This window comes from Corvus moneduloides, chromosome Z, assembly GCF_009650955.1.
Source record: "Corvus moneduloides isolate bCorMon1 chromosome Z, bCorMon1.pri, whole genome shotgun sequence".
Classification (NCBI taxonomy): Eukaryota; Metazoa; Chordata; class Aves; order Passeriformes; family Corvidae; genus Corvus; species Corvus moneduloides.
The window spans coordinates 49,062,015-49,078,172 of NC_045511.1; positions in this window are offsets into that span (position 1 = coordinate 49,062,015).

Genomic DNA, 16,158 nt, shown 5'->3' on the forward strand with positions numbered 1-16,158 from the left:
TTGCATTTAATAAGGACATTACTTGATAAAATGCCACAAAGACTTAGGAATAGTTAACAATTTTGCAGGTTGGAACCAACATCCTCAAGTTAACTGGGCCAGTACAGACTTCTCAACTCTGAGAAATAATGAGCTTTCTCTCTGAAATATTGCTTAATAATTGAGCAGCTGCCAGCAACTTCTGTAGCACCTTTGGCTTCATTAATTTATTAAGTGAGACTTCAGACTATGAGCATTCATAGGAGGGAGACGAGTTCAGTGCTGGGGTGTTAAAAGCATAAAAGGTCATGTCACAAAGATCTTTAATGCAGCATAAGCTTTAAAAAATATATTGTTGCCTCTAGAATGAATATCCAACAATGTCGCTCAGGGTGATTTTGCACAAAATATGGCAGATGAATGCCCCCACAAGCATATATTAGCATAGTCCCTTGTAAAATCTATTTCTTTGCGTTGATTCTTCCTCCAAAAGTTTACGTTTATGTGAGCTGAGAATCAACCAGCTCCTTGTCAGACCTCATCCATTAGGAATGCAGATTTCTTCACATTATTTTGCCAGCAGACACAGCTTGCTCTACTTAAGTTGAGGTGAATAAGATTCACATGTATTTGACATCCCATTCATTTTGAACAAAGCCATAAGTCCTGTTTAGACACACTGCAGATATCTATGTTGCTGCAAGCTCTGGTTTTATTCTGAAGATACTTCATGTAACTTCCCTTCTGCTCAAAAGTCAATGAGTGGGATTTTGTTTGCCTGTAAAATAGCACAAGTATGTCCCCAGCATCTGATTCTTTAAATTGAACAGTAAACTTTCATCTTATGAACTCATGGAAGTGTTCAGATAAACATGCTACTGTAGATTAATGCAAAGTTTAATGTAAAATGTTCTCCTGTACTCTTTTCATCCACTGTGCTTTGATCAGTATGGAACCTAGGTTGTCCCATGCATTGCCATGTTTTGAAGTCTATGCAACTTATCAAATTAAAAAAAAAAAAAAAAAAGATAAAGAAAAAACCAAAAGGTTTTCAGTTGGTAATAAAGTTTGTTCCACAACTTGCATCTGTTCTAATGTCCTAGACAAAATCCATAATGTGAGTTAGATATCTTGGTTATCACTGGCTTGACACATCCTCTACTGCTAACTTTTGCTGCATGCTGTAACTGGACAAAGAGTTGTGATGATTCTTATGAAGAAGCATAACTGCATTGATGTAATCTCTTGTTATGCCTCAGGAGACTCCTCTAGTAAAAAATGGCTCCTTACACCAAGCAGAATTTCCTGTCTGTTATCATACGTTAAGATGAAAAGAACATCTTTATCCTGGAATAAATGTTTCCAGAAGTCTTTATTGACTTAAAGACACTACTACACAGAAGGTAAGTTACTACAAGCTGAAGTGTAGGTATAAAGTTTTGCCTAATGTTTTAAATCATTGCTATTGCTTAACAATGTGTACACAGTCATCATTAAGACCAATATTTTTGGAGAGACAGTGATACTGTTTTCAAAATGCTTGTGACATTGCTGTTGCCAATATAGAGATCCTAACTCTCCTTTTTATGAAGAGCAGCTAATTAAAAAAATATTGCCCTTACATTATTTTTTACTTTGTGGATACAGAAAATTTCTAATATATTATGCAGGATATATTATCCTCCATATTGTGTAAGATATATTATCCTCTATACCATATAAGAGAATGATTTTTGACATCTCCCTACTGTCATCTCTATCCCACAGGTTTTCTGTATGTTCATTAATATTTTCATGAAATCTCTGTAGTATTTTACCACCAAGCACATGACGTCACTTCACGTTTCCCCTTGCTTTCAAGGTCTTAATGTTCTAATATAGTGCTGAAGTCCTACTTGATTTTCTTGGGACAAAATAAGATTTAAAGATCTTTTTTATGCAAATGTAGTGAGCTTGCATCCAAAAATAACTTTTGGTTTTGTACATTGAATTTGAAGAGAGAGCACTATTTCTTGTGGTGTTTGCCGTACTCTACCTGTTTAATTAAGTTCTATCTTGTCCTATGCAGTTCATATTGCTCTTCTTAAAAACCTTGGAACATTCTGGGTTCTGTAAGACTTGTTTATGCCAGCAATACCCTACAATGCTAAGCACTAATACTCAAATTCTAAGCTAATAGAAAATATTAGCAGTATATTAGCTATTTCTACCACCATTAAACAGTAAAAGAATGGTTACTTTTCCCTTTCAGCCTTCTTGGTAACACACATTGTCAAATGAAATCTAATTAAAAAGCATATTTTAGCATTCTGTCACAGAAATTTAAAGGTAAAACCTCTCAAAAGAAGACGGTAATATTATTGTAATAGGTAATATTATTCAAAGTATGGAATATTAAATCAGAGCTTAATGAAGAAGCTTAGCAAAAGTTGAACCAGAAGAACAAGGTTCTCAGTTGTTCTCCAGAGTTTCTTCTGGCTTATTTTTTAATGCATTTAGCTGTTAAGCCTAGAAAGAAAACCTTAAAAATCAGTGTAATTGTGTATTTTACTGTCCATTTGAATTTTTATGGAGTTTGAATACTTGTTCCAAAGTGGTGCAGTAAAAATTATTCTTTTATGACAAGTATTGACAACATGGGTAGAGGTTTGTAATAGTCTGGTATGAAAATTACGTGTCTTAACATTTAATGTGAATTTTAGTTAAGGAACTTTATTTAAAGAAACCTCTAAAGATGCTTAAAATTTTGAAGACCGTGTATCATTAGTGTCATGGTGAATCATTTTCACATGGGAAAATCAAGCTTATGCAAATGCTCTTCTTAATGAATCATCTAGACTGCAATTCTCTTTGGGTGAGATGACTACATATTCCTACTGACTGTCTCAAAACCAAATGCTTTCTTGTGATGGAATTTTTTGTAGCAAGTAGCGACACTTTTACGTGAGTATTCATGTAAAATCATCTCCTTTTTTTTTGAAACACACTTTTCAAGAAACTTTTTCTCAAGTATTAAATATCCTTTTATTTTCAATGGGTATTAAGCTCTATGTCACCAAAGTTCAGAAGAAGAGGCCATGACATTAAAACTTGTCCTATGTCAAAATAAATACACCATTTATCTTTCTGTTTAACAACATTTGGGATAGTTTAAAGGAATATGAATAGTTTCCATTTAAAACTTTTAGATTCAAGTACTGTTCTCAATATAGATAGTATTTAATCGGTAAAAACCCATTTGATTATGGGTAAGCATTGCAGTCTACAACATGTTGAGAATATGAATATACATCAGAATTCAACCATAAAGGTTGATATGATCAAACCATTTAACCACAGATGCCTGAAGAACAGTCATAAAATTTTACTCATAAAAATTATTCCATTATGCAAATTGCCTGCATCACTTTCCTGTGCACTTTAATAGCATTGCTTTTCTGTTGCAATATATTTCTTAAAAGATTAATCCAATGCATTGAATCCCATTGTTTTTGAAATTATCCTGAAGCTACAGGAAAATGTTAACAAAATTTGTTGATAAAGATATGATAACTAGATGGGTATAGAAATAACACAAATTAGTAAGAGTGTAATAAATCAATTATGGAATCATGTACTCATGACTAAGAAGTGCAATTCATCCTGGGCTACTGTCTAAATATTGATACATTCTGACAGGTCAGTTGAAGACTAGTCAAACTTGATTTAGGAAATTATTTTTGAAATAAATATATTATAAATATTGTGGGCTGACCTTGGCAAGCCACCACATGCCCAGAAAGCCAACTCTATCACTCCTGCTTCTTAGCAGGAAAGAGGAAAAAATAAGATTAAATGCTCTTGAGTCAAGGTGAAGCTGGTTGAAAGAAAAGCAAAGGGAAGCAAAACAAAGCAAAAATATTATTTCCTTACATCAGCAGGTGAAGTCCAGTCATTTCCTGGGAAGCAGAGTCCCAGAATGCACAGCAGTTGCTTCAGAAAACCAAGAATAAGCTCTGCCCCCACTCCCTTTGCTCAGTTTTTATGGATCAGCAAATGCCATATGATATGGAATGTCCCTTAGGTCAGTTTGGTTCAGCTGTCCTGGTATGCAGATTCCTCCACACAGGCCTTGAGGCAGTTGAACAGTGGGGGGTGGCAAAACAGCCCTGATGCTATGAGAGCATTGTTTAACAGGACCTCAAACACTGATGTGTTTTCAACACTGTTCTGGCCACAGATTTACAGCAGAGCTCTGTGAGGGCTGCTGTGGGAGAAGTTACCTCCATTCCAGACAGACCCAATAAAATATAAAAAAAAGGTGGAGATAGATTTTCTGAAAACTCTGGACTGCATCAGGTCTCTGGATCAAGTATTCTCTTGATTTTATTTAATAATTTTATTTTTTTATTTTTTTAAATGTGAAACACCTTATTTGTGTATTGTGGATTTTCCAAGTTTGGTTGGGAATTTTAAAATGCTGTGCATAGAAGTCTTTTACTCAAGTCTAAAGAATTCCTTAAGTACTTCTTTTTATGGCCAGTATTTATAGGTTATGTGTTTCATAAAATTCATGCCTTGTCAATGTTCTGTCAGAGTTTAAAATACAACGAGTTTTTTTGTTCTGAGGCTTCCAGGAATCCATTCGATTATCTGTTTTAGCACACAATGATTGACTTTTTGGTTTTTTGTTGGAGGAAAATAAAAAAATAATGTTGAAAATTGGAAGAATTTCCTTGAACTCCATAATTTTTTAACAAAAAGTTTTCTTTTCAAGGGATTGCAAATCAGTAAAACCAGCAAAAATAATAGTACTGGAAAGACTGTTTTTGCAGCAAAAGCACTTGAACTTTTTACTTCTGTCTATTTTGCAGAGGTTGCATAGAGAATTGGTCACAACTATATGATAGTAGTTACTGACTCTTCCTGCACCATCACACGATGTGTACGTTTGTGGGCCTCTCATCGAGGTCCAATTATTTTTGTACTGCCAAAATTACAGTGGAAAGCGTTTGACTTGTGGTTCTTTGAGTTGTCTCTGGCAGCAATTTAACTGCCTTTGGGCCTAGTGGCAGATAAGTATCAAAAGTATTTGTACAGAAGGTGAGAACAGCAGAATGAAATTTCCTCAACCTTGCTATGTAGAAAATATTTACAAAGTCACAGTGTTAGTAAATTTTGGCACAAAACAAATGGTACTCATATTGCAACATTACAGACATAGCAAAGGCTGGCTTTGTGGCGTTATGCTTGTGATGTGAGTGTGTGTGTGGCCTGAGTCCTGAAGTTTTTTCTGGCTGAACGCTGTATAGCAAAAGTATAAGTGCCACAATGTATCCTACCTTACATTTTGTATGTTTATATTTCTGTGAGTGGTCATATATGCACTTTAATATCAATAAAAAATGCTATTATAAATAAACACTGTAAAACTTAAATGGCTGCTAGCTTTAAGTCATGTGATCTTTTCAAGGTTGTAGATAATAATCCCTGTGGTGAAAACAAGTGACCTCGATAATTAAATGCAACACCTGATTACTGATAAAACAGAAGCTTTCTTCTCCATGCTAAAGCCTTTATCTTTTTGACAGTACCCTAGGCTCTATGCAGAAGAGTTTCCATATTCCTTCTTCCACATTACTTCAATTACTTACAAAGTAAACATAGCAATGCTGTCTAATATACATTTTTTTAAAGACATTCGAGCTTAAATCACTTCCCTTTTCCAAAATGTGGCTTCCATTTTGGTGTCTGTAATTACTTGGGAGATTGTATTTGGTCAGCAATTGCTGACTCAAAAGACTTACTTTCCTGTCCATGGTTCATTACTGTTGGGAGACGGTTAGAGGGTCAGGGGCATGGATCATTGATAGAATTATGGGATCAATAAAAGGACTGTACAAGCAAGAGCCTGCAAGCAAAAGGTCTATGTGAGAAAAACCCTCCATGAGAAAATCCCTGTGTGAAAAGCAGGCCTGGGAAAAAGAAGGGAGTTTGAGAAGGTACAGCTGTGCAGATAAGACCCGGAGAAGGGGAGGTGAACTCTGAATTCTTTTAATCATAACATAACTGTAGAAGCTTGCCAATGTAAGTCCAATTATGTAGAAGTAGAAATGCGTTTTGATAAGTTTTAAGCCACTTAAGAGTTAACAAGCTGGTATACTATATAAGTGCCTCTGGATTGCTAATAAACGGAGCTTGCTTTTATCAACCACATTGGCTGGGTCAGCAATTTCTCCCCCCGCCGGAGGACACCGACCGTTTTTTTTTTCCAACACATTACATACCTGTAAATCATAAAATAAAATAAAAAACAGTTCAAGTAATGATTTGGTAAAAATTAATTGAACCAGCAAAAGAAGAAAAGCTACTCATAGAAAAATTAAGTAAAAATGTATATCTCCCTCATATTGTTGACAGTGACTGGAAACTCAGGCATGGAAATCAAAATCTGTTCTGCAGTTCGTGGAAAATAGATGTTGCCTTTTATCCTTCTGTCTCCCTCTTTGTGTCAGTGACCTCTGGAATCTAAGTTAAATGAGTTCCCCATTCACTGTGAATGCTGTACTTATGTGATAATGTATAAACTCTGCATAGCCAGGCTGCTTTGGAAGATTCTTTTATAGCACGTCTGCCTGGTTTTGTACCTGCAAAAGTTATGGGATAGGTCTCAGAATAGATATGCAAAAACAGAGCCATAATGCGTTAAAATTATAGGATACAAAAGGGAGTGGAATAATTGGAAAAAATTAAATGTCACAATATGTGTTGAATTTCACCTGGTATATAGCATGATGAATAAACAATTCAGAGGACCTAGAAATAGTAGAATAAGTTCTTCTTGGAAATAATATCTTTCCAAGAGGAGGCTATTTTAATAGATTTCAACCTCTGAAAGCTTTTCTAATAAATGTGTCAATTACTTGGTTACAGCAATTTGACTTATCTGAGCCAGCTTTCAATGCTTAGGTATTAACATGCAATGTACCCATGACAACCCACAGCTAATTCTAAATAGCAAAATATTCAGGAAAAATACTTAGGGAAGGAAATAAATTGTTCTAAGATTAGTGATGTGCCTGCAGTAGTAAAGATATCCAATTTAGATTACACCTGTTGAATGACTTGAGAGTGTCACACAGATGTTGTGACAGTGGTGAAACCAAGAGTATTCTTTCTGCCAAATTGCAAAGGTATAGGTTTGATAGATGGAACGTTAATAAAGAATTGTCTGGATGGTCATGCCCAAAGAGCTACAATAAATTGCTTGATGTCCAAGGGGAGAGTGATGAGAGGTGTTTATGGGGACACATACTGTTTAAGACCTTAATCAATGGCACTGACAGTAGGATATTGTGCAAGTTTGGAGATGATGTAAAAATGGCACAGCTGACACATTGTAGGGAATGGGTGACATCCAGAGGAACCTCACAGGCTTGAGGAGTGGGCTCAAGTGAACTTTGTGAACTCCAACAAGGCCAAGTGCAAGGTGCTGCACCTGGGTCAGGGCAATGCCCAGTATCAATACAGGCTGAGGGGTGAATGAGTTGAGAGCAACCCCACAGAAAAGGATTTGGAGAATGGAGTCTTCATCCAGTTGGTGGATGAAGAATTGAACATAAGCCAGCAGTGTCTGTATGCAGCTCAGATAGGCAATCATATCTTGACTGAATCAAAAGAAGCATGCCCACATTGACAGAGGCTGTGGGTCCAGTTCTGGGGCTTAGCAGTTCAAGAAAGACAAGGTACGACTGCAAAGATCAAGCAGAGGGCACAAAGATGATGAGACAGGAGCATTTTTCTTGTGAGGAAAGTCTGAGGGGTCTGGGCTTTTTAGGTTGGAGAAGAGGAAACTGAGAGGGGATCTTATCAAACCATAAAAAAATCTTAGTCGTGAGGATGGGCACAGACTCTTCTCAGTGGAACCCAGTGACAGCAGAATGGGCAACGGCACAAATTGAAACACAGGAAGATCCATCTGAATATGAGGAAACTGTTCTTCACTGGGGGAGTGACAGAGCACTGGAACAGGCTGCTGAGAGAGGTTCTGGAGTTCTCCCTCTGGAGATATTTGAAGCATATCTGGACATGATCCTATGTGACCTGCTGTAGGTGAACCTACTTTATCAGGAGGGTTGGACTAGATGATCTCCAGACCTCTCTTCCAACCCCAACCATTCTGTGATTTGGTATGTTTCTGTGTGATTATACTCCTCTATTTCACATCTGTGAGCTTCCATCTTGAGCAGAGGAGTTGTTGTTGACCCATCTCTGGAAGTGTTCAAGGCCAGGTTGGATAGGGCTTGAAACATCCTGGTCTGCTGGAAGGTGTCCATGCCCATGGCAGCAGGGTTGGAAGTAGATGATCTTTGAAGGTCCATTCCAATATAAACATTTCTATGATTCTATTTTTGTATGAAAATATTAGTTCTTGGAATCATTTCCCATGCGTAGTATTGATATATCCTCTCTAACTTTGGAATTTAGTGCTAAGATCACCAGCCTGCTTTATTTTAACAAGATCCTACACTGCATCATGTAAAAGTATATGTGCATTTTAATACTGCTTTGGCAAGGAAAGTCCTCCATGTGTAGGCTATTATTTACTTTACTAAGGAAAATTTGCCTTTGCAGTGAGAAAGGAATATAGCAAGCCTTTTTTTCCAAAAACTTACAGTATGTACCCTTACACTTGAAAATGAAAACCGCACACCAAATCAAATGAAATACTAAAATGTAAACCTTCAAGTCAACATATAGAAAAAGAACACAAGACTGTTATTATATGAGCTGTAAAAGATTATGTTACATTTTTTTAAGAAAACCACACAGACTTTTGAAAAGACACCAATAGAAGTTATGAAGTTATATTTTTCAGTTTGTTTCTTTCTACCCGATTTCTTTCACTACCAGAGCCATACCTGAGTTATAATAAATTATCTATTATCTCTATAATCTTAACTTTCAATTAGTTTGCTAATTTACTAAGAAAATTAGCAAGACCAATACCTGCTGCAACACTCTGTGAGGTGATGTGGACTTTCTGATGTTGCAGTTTTGAGCTGAAGAACATGTTATGTCCTTCCAGCTGCAAAGGAGACAATTCTCCTCTCCCTAGGACATAACTTGAAAAATGCAACAATAACAAATCCTGGGGATTTTGGGAATCAGTTTGGTAGCAACAGTGGCAGCTACAAACAAAATAGAACTGGTCAAGTTGTATAGGACAGTAAAGTAATATGTAACAGGACCAGGGGGTTTCTTTCTAATAGGAAAATGCTATAGCTAGAAAAATCATGCAAACTTTCGGGCACATAAGCCCTTTTCTAACATCTAAATTTATTTTTCTGCTTTTGACTTGGTATTGATACCTTTTAATCTCAACCAGCATAAACCCCTCCATATCCCACCCCCCCTTTGATTGTTTATTTAATGTCTCAAAAAACCCCATGGTGCTATGCTTTTATTCTGCATTCATCTTTGGGTTATCATAGAAATTCATGCATCTTATTACTGGCACTTCATTAAGCTAATCTCTAGGCACAAATGTGACTGGAGCAATTATTTTGAGGTGACATCTTTTCTAAAATGTACAATAAGAATTAGGGTAATCTGTCTGTGCTTAATCTACTGAGCCCAAAATGTTTTACTCACCTGGTTATAGATATAGTTTCCTGCATGTCTGTCACTCTATGTGTGTATTTGCTATCTGTTAGGCATATGATTTTGTACAGGAATGGGCAAGATTTAGTTAATTTTTCATCCTGCAATGAATACTTAAATGACAAAATATGGAAACAAAACTATTTTTCACTTTTTCTAGTGGTGAGTTGTGTTTACTTGTATAATTTTCTCATTGATATAATTATATGAATGATTTTATTGATCTTCTGTATTCTACAAAGTGGTGTGTCACTTTGTTTTTGCTTTTGTCTGGATTGTCTGGGCTGATAGGGCACCTAATGGTAGCTTTTAGAGTTTGTGTGCTTTGTAGGAGGGATGAAGTTGAATATATAGCCTATATCTGAAAAGTAATGTGGTGCTGATGTGGAATTAAAAATAGAATTCTTTCCATGAACTCTTGGTGCTGTTGTCCTGTGGCTGTTGTGTGCCACTGTGCTGCCTGGCGGTGCTGAAAATGCTAAGTGAATACCAGAGGGAAGGTGACACTATTTAATATTTCTGTGCTTCATCTAATAGACATTCTGTTTGCAAGAACAGAACAGAATTCTCCTTAGTCTCACAGGAAATAGAAATTTAGACTGTTCAATAGAAATACAAAATTTGCTGGATCTAAATCCCTGAAATGGACTTGTGTCATCTCTTTGAGGAGTCAGACCAGTTTTCCACTGCCTGTGTTTTTATTGCCAGACTAACTACAGGCGAGTCATTCTGAAATGGATCTGATTAATCTGAGATTTGCAGATTTATTTCATAAATTATGTTTGTGAGGAAGGTCTGTGTTATTGTACTCAGTTCACCACGTAAAGAGAAACTTGTTTTCTAACTGGAGTAGTTGTGTTTCCAGGAGCCACAAAGAACAAAATGTATTATTTTATTTATGGACTAAATAAAAGAATTTTTTAATGGTTATATAAAGTGGTCACAATACGGGTTGAAACTATATGTTCACATGGTGTATACAATATATATTCTTGTGTTGGGGATACATTTGGAAAGAAGTATAGAATTTAGAGACGTTCTACATATAGTATATACTATAAAGTCCTCCAAGGACAAATTAGTTTGACTGAGTGCAGTTACACAGACTCACAGGTAATGTAATATTTCTAAAGATTATTTTACTGTACACTAAATGCATACTTTATTAATTAGTTACTTTGTTCAAAAATAAATGTTTAAGCATTCATATTCTTACCTTGTTTCATAAACACCAGTGGATATAAGTCTCTAATGCTCATCATTAATGACTGAAAAATCTGTCAGTTTTGTATTAGTGGTTTTTTTCCACAGATAAATAAAATAAATTTTATTCTGTAGATGCAAGGAAGAAGTGAAGTGTGAGATGGATTGAATATCTGCCAAAATAACTGATAGATTACTGACAAAACTGAACTATAAGCATTCTCAATATGACTGGTTACATGAAAACAAAGCTATTTAAACAAATGAAACATTATGACTGATTTGACAAATATGTTGAATTTTCAAATTTGTAAAAAAACCCCATGAATGAGAATGCAGTGAAGATGGATGAATCAAACTCTTTAAGCATGTCCCAGTTTTATGACAAGATTCTCTGAAGAGAACTGATAATGCCATAATCTATCAAAATGCCTAGTCTCTATTTTTGTACAACACATAATATCAGGTGTAAAATACAGTCTGGAAATATCCTGAACAGGAAAGCAATTGAAAGCTTAATTGTGGTTCAAACTGTCTAGAAATATGAAGAACAAAATGAGAAGGCGTAAATTCAACCTCTTTGTGTACGAGACAGTAATTAATACCAATATGAGAGACCGTAAGAAGGCAGACTGTCCTTAGAATATTTTTGTAATAGGTAACCCAGAGAGAATATTTTAACTCTGCAATATCTTATCTATTTCTGTAAACTGGTTCTGTAAAAAAACAGTAGGCAAAACATAGATTGCATTATACATGCTAAATATGAATAACATTAAAATTGATACAGAGTTGTGGAGGACATGTATCTGGCCTGGTCAGAGTGCATGCAGTTGAGGGTCTGGGGAAAGACCTCATACCTTTTGATAGTCTGGAATTAAAACTGGACAGAGAAATTAGGGTTTGCTGGGTTGAGTTGTTAGATTAATGCTTGTTGTCTCTGGTCTGGAACATTAGCTACACATGATGAATGGTGTCTGATACTGCAGGCAATTACAGAGAAACAGACTTGAAAATAGGATGGAGAAAAAAGTGTTGTGGATAAAGTTGTTTGAAAACAAACTGCCATGTCATGGAAGCTTAATAAATGTAGTGGTGTGTATTATTTAAATCTGGGTTGATACTGATTATATCAAAATAAAAACATCTAACAGCTTAGACCTTGTAGATGCAACCATGGAAGTGTTACAGTGACCAAGAAAGTTGTTTGCAATGAACAGCTGTGAATTTTGAGCAGGTTTAAGTGCTCTTGCAGCTTGAATGTGCAGAAAAGAAGAACCAAGATTCTTGGACCAAGCAGAGGGAGGGGAGAGAGAGCGAGAGAGAGGTCCTTTGGGTACTAGAATTATGGAAGTTTGCAAAATCCTCACAGCCCCAATCATCCCCTTGGGGTTTCTGCCTTGAGATTCTGCTGCTTTTTAAATTCTGTTTAGTGTGGTCTACTTCCTTACTCATAAGGATGTATTTTGATTACAAGCAGAAATGACAACCAGCAGCTTGTCCTTGGGCCTTCCTTTTCAAACTCATTTGTATTTTCAAGGCCTTTGCTATTATCCTGTGCTGAACTCCACATCATAGGAAGATGTATCTGGTACCAAGCTGCATGTTGCACAAGCTCACAAGATAAGTTGATAACAAGCAAGGACTGGGAAGGACAAATTTAGTGGATGGCAAATTTAGCCTAAGGCCTGTGGCATGTTTCTACCAAAGGCAATATCATTGTTAATAGGAAAAGTCACTCGCTATTTTTTTAGATTACTAATCAAATAGTGTGTTAAACCTCCATCAATTTCCTCAGTATGAGCAGTAAAGGTAAAAGCAAGGTCCTTATATATGACAGGTCTATAGTTCTATAGACTAGACTTTAGAATTCATCTATTCTACTTCCATAAACTTTCATGGGCTATTTCACATTCATAACTTTTTTTCTTCAAGTAATTAAGTGTCAAGACTTTTTTGAGAGAATGTATTGACGCTTTAAGTACTGTGAAAACTTGCACTCAGTTTATGTAAAGTGTGGCTTGGAGATATCGTACTTCCATTTTGTGAATGATGATGGTTGAATAAAACTTTGCAGAATAAGTCAGCATTTATTTTAACATTTAACTATTTGGATACATTTCAGGATGCCATGCTACTACAAACGCTGAGACAGCTTAGTTTCACATATACATTAAAGTGGTTTTTCGTCTATTTAAAGCAACTGTGAATATGCATATGATATACTTATATTGGTAGATGAAATAACTTTCTTCAATGACCAAGAGATCCTGGCTTTTAAAGTGGCTAATACTTTTTTCTACAGCTTTGCCTTCTTTCAATTCTAACCAAGGAACAACCATGTGTGTATGTGTGTTTATATAGTATGTATAGCATACAGAGACAGTCCAGAATCATAAATCCATGTTTTTAGTTTTTGATTGATTTAGTTTGATTTATTTGGTTTCATTTTATTTCACTCTGCTTTGCTTATTTTATTCATTCTTCCATTTCGTTTCAATTGTTTTTGTTGAATCTTGTTGAGGAGTTATAGTCAAAATATCTCTTGTTCTGCAACATGGGGATATAAGAACCTCTATGTGGGTGTAGAAACTAGATTAATCAGTGTTATGAGACTAAGTAAGTACAGTTGTTTCTTTTTGTGAGGAAATATGATGCCTACTCATTCAACACTTAAATGCATTTTTAAGTATATCTATGCAGTCTTAGTGAAATAAAATCTCAAGCAAACCATCCATTAGCAATAGATGACAGCACGTTCCACTACACAAGAAACTGCATCTTCCTTACATGGAAAGAAGAAACTGTTTCTATGGAGAAATTTTGCAAATACCAAAATCATAAAAAGGGGAATTTTCATTTAACAGTGCTTTTATTCACTGATAATGAATAAAAAGTGCCTCATGTCAGATGATACCTATAATTTAATGTTTTGCAAAGGGATAAAGCTGAATTATTCACTACTTTGAGTATGTCAGGTCCTAATAGTCTTTTTTTCAAGTGTTTCTGTTGATGATTAATATAAACAGGTTGGTTCTTTCCAACTTCTATTAAAAAAGTCCATCAGTCACAAAGCAAAATCAAATTAACACTAGTGTTATTGATGTGTCCATTGAAGAACAGTTAGAATTTCTGTCTTTTAAAAAATGTTCATAAACTCATATGGCTAAGGTTGTGGAAGTATAACATTCTTTGCAGTTTGTTAGTCTGAAAAGTGAAAAGTGGAATGTTTGTGTCACCCCTAAATACCACAAGTCAGAGGACTGGAGTTTCACCCTTGATGCTGAGTACCATCAAGGAAATTTTTTTAATATAATTTTACTTTTGGCAAATTGGAACAAGACCAAGGGGCTTGAGGGAGAGGAATGCTCCTTTCTTTCCTTCAAACAAGATATTGTGCAATAGTTTTATTTCACATGTGCTGGTAGGTCTAAATAATTTGAAATCAGAGCTGTTCTTACAGATGTCCTTACATAACAGCTGCCTTGTTAGCTACCACCAAGTAATAAAGTTAATGGTCATGCTCTTTTAATTCTAAAAGTTCTTCTAAAGCATTAGCTGAAGGCAGAAGTACTTGAGGAATCTGACACAGAAAGGGTGGAGAGATCAAGCTTCAGAGTGATCTGAGAATTGGTTGTGATTTAACACTGTCTGACCTGAGCAGAGTAAACATGCAGGGCAGCTTGCTTGGGGCTGTTTTCTGCCCCAAGCAAGGTCTATTGCTATGAATCGACCTGAATATTTATTAACTGCAGTATTCAATTGACAACTTTTTTTGTTGTCTATCCTGACTACATGACTGCCAACACTCTCCAGTTCCCCTACTTCTGTTATGCTATCTTCCTTCTTTTTTCCTCCCACTGTGCCATTCTACTTATGTTCTTTACTTATAAACATTTTTAATTTGGTCATCACCCCCACCCCATTCCCCTCCTCTTTCATTTCAAAGCATCATGAACAAATTTTGTTAATACTGTGGCAATTTTTAACAAAGAAATATGGAAACATCAAATATGAAATTTCATTTAATAACTGCAGGCTTTTGAAAATTTGCAACTAGGTTGATTTAGAGCACTGTAAACATAAGAAAATTAGTTGACTTAAACTAATTTATCCAGAATTTCTAAAATAATTAAGATAGAATGGATGATTTATGTAAATATAACAGCAATTAAAAATTAGGATACATACTAAGTACAACATGTACCTCTGAGATAGTAGAACACCTCCTCATGTACACGTTAGTTGTATTGCAGCTGTATTGCAGAAGGATACTGACAAAAGCTTTTGACCAACTAATTTCTGTGCAACACAGTGGAATTCAACAGGATGTTGACCTTCATCTTCCACTTTTTGAAAATTTTAATGTAAATACTGACTGCTTGGTTGAGCCAGTGTCTTTGTGGTCAATTACGTAAGTTCTTTAATCATGAAACCTGGTAAGCAAGGAGTATGCTTGTGTAAAAGAAATAAATTGAGTTTGTTTAATGGTGTTTTAATGTTCATTGGGTAATAAATATCATGTCTTGCTCTTTATCAGGAAATGTACAGATCTGAATGTTAGTACTGACAGTTCTTGTAAAAAAACCTCTTTTGGACATGGAGGTAGTACTGGCAGAGCTCTCAGATCTGAACCACAGAAGACAAGAGTGGATCAATGGCAAATGGCCATAACAATTAGGGAGGCAGAAAAACCTGAAAGAAGGTGACTGGCCAGAGAACCTTTCTTACCTGACAAACTTCTAGCTTCCAACAGTACAGTTGTGGTATTTGCTCTTCATTCCGCCCTCAGGCCCATGTGAAGAACCCATTGCTTGGCTTTGTTGAACTTCACGAGGTACACATGGGCTCATTCCACAGGCCTGTCCAGGTTGCTCCTGGTGGGATCCCTTTCCTACAGCATGTCAATTGCATCAGTCATCTTCAGACCTGCTGACAGTGCAATTGATCATGAAATTGTAGAATGGTTTGGGTGGAAGCGATCTTAAAGGTCATCTGTCTCCAAGAATTGTGCCGTGGACTGGGACATTTTTGACAAGACCAGGTTGCTCAGAGCACCATCCAATTTGGCCTTGAACAATTCCAGGGATGGGGCATTCACAGTTTTTCTGGACAGCCTGTTCTGGTGCCCCACCACTCACACAGCAAAGAACTTCATCCTAATATCTAATCAAAACCTACTCTTTTCTCATTGTAATCCATTCTCCCTTGTCCTGTCACTGCATGCTCTTGTAAATAGTCCCTCTCTGTCTTTCTTGGAGGTTCCTTTCAGGTACTGAAAGACTGCAATTAAGTCACCCCAAAGTCTTTTCCAAGCTGAACAAAACCAATTCT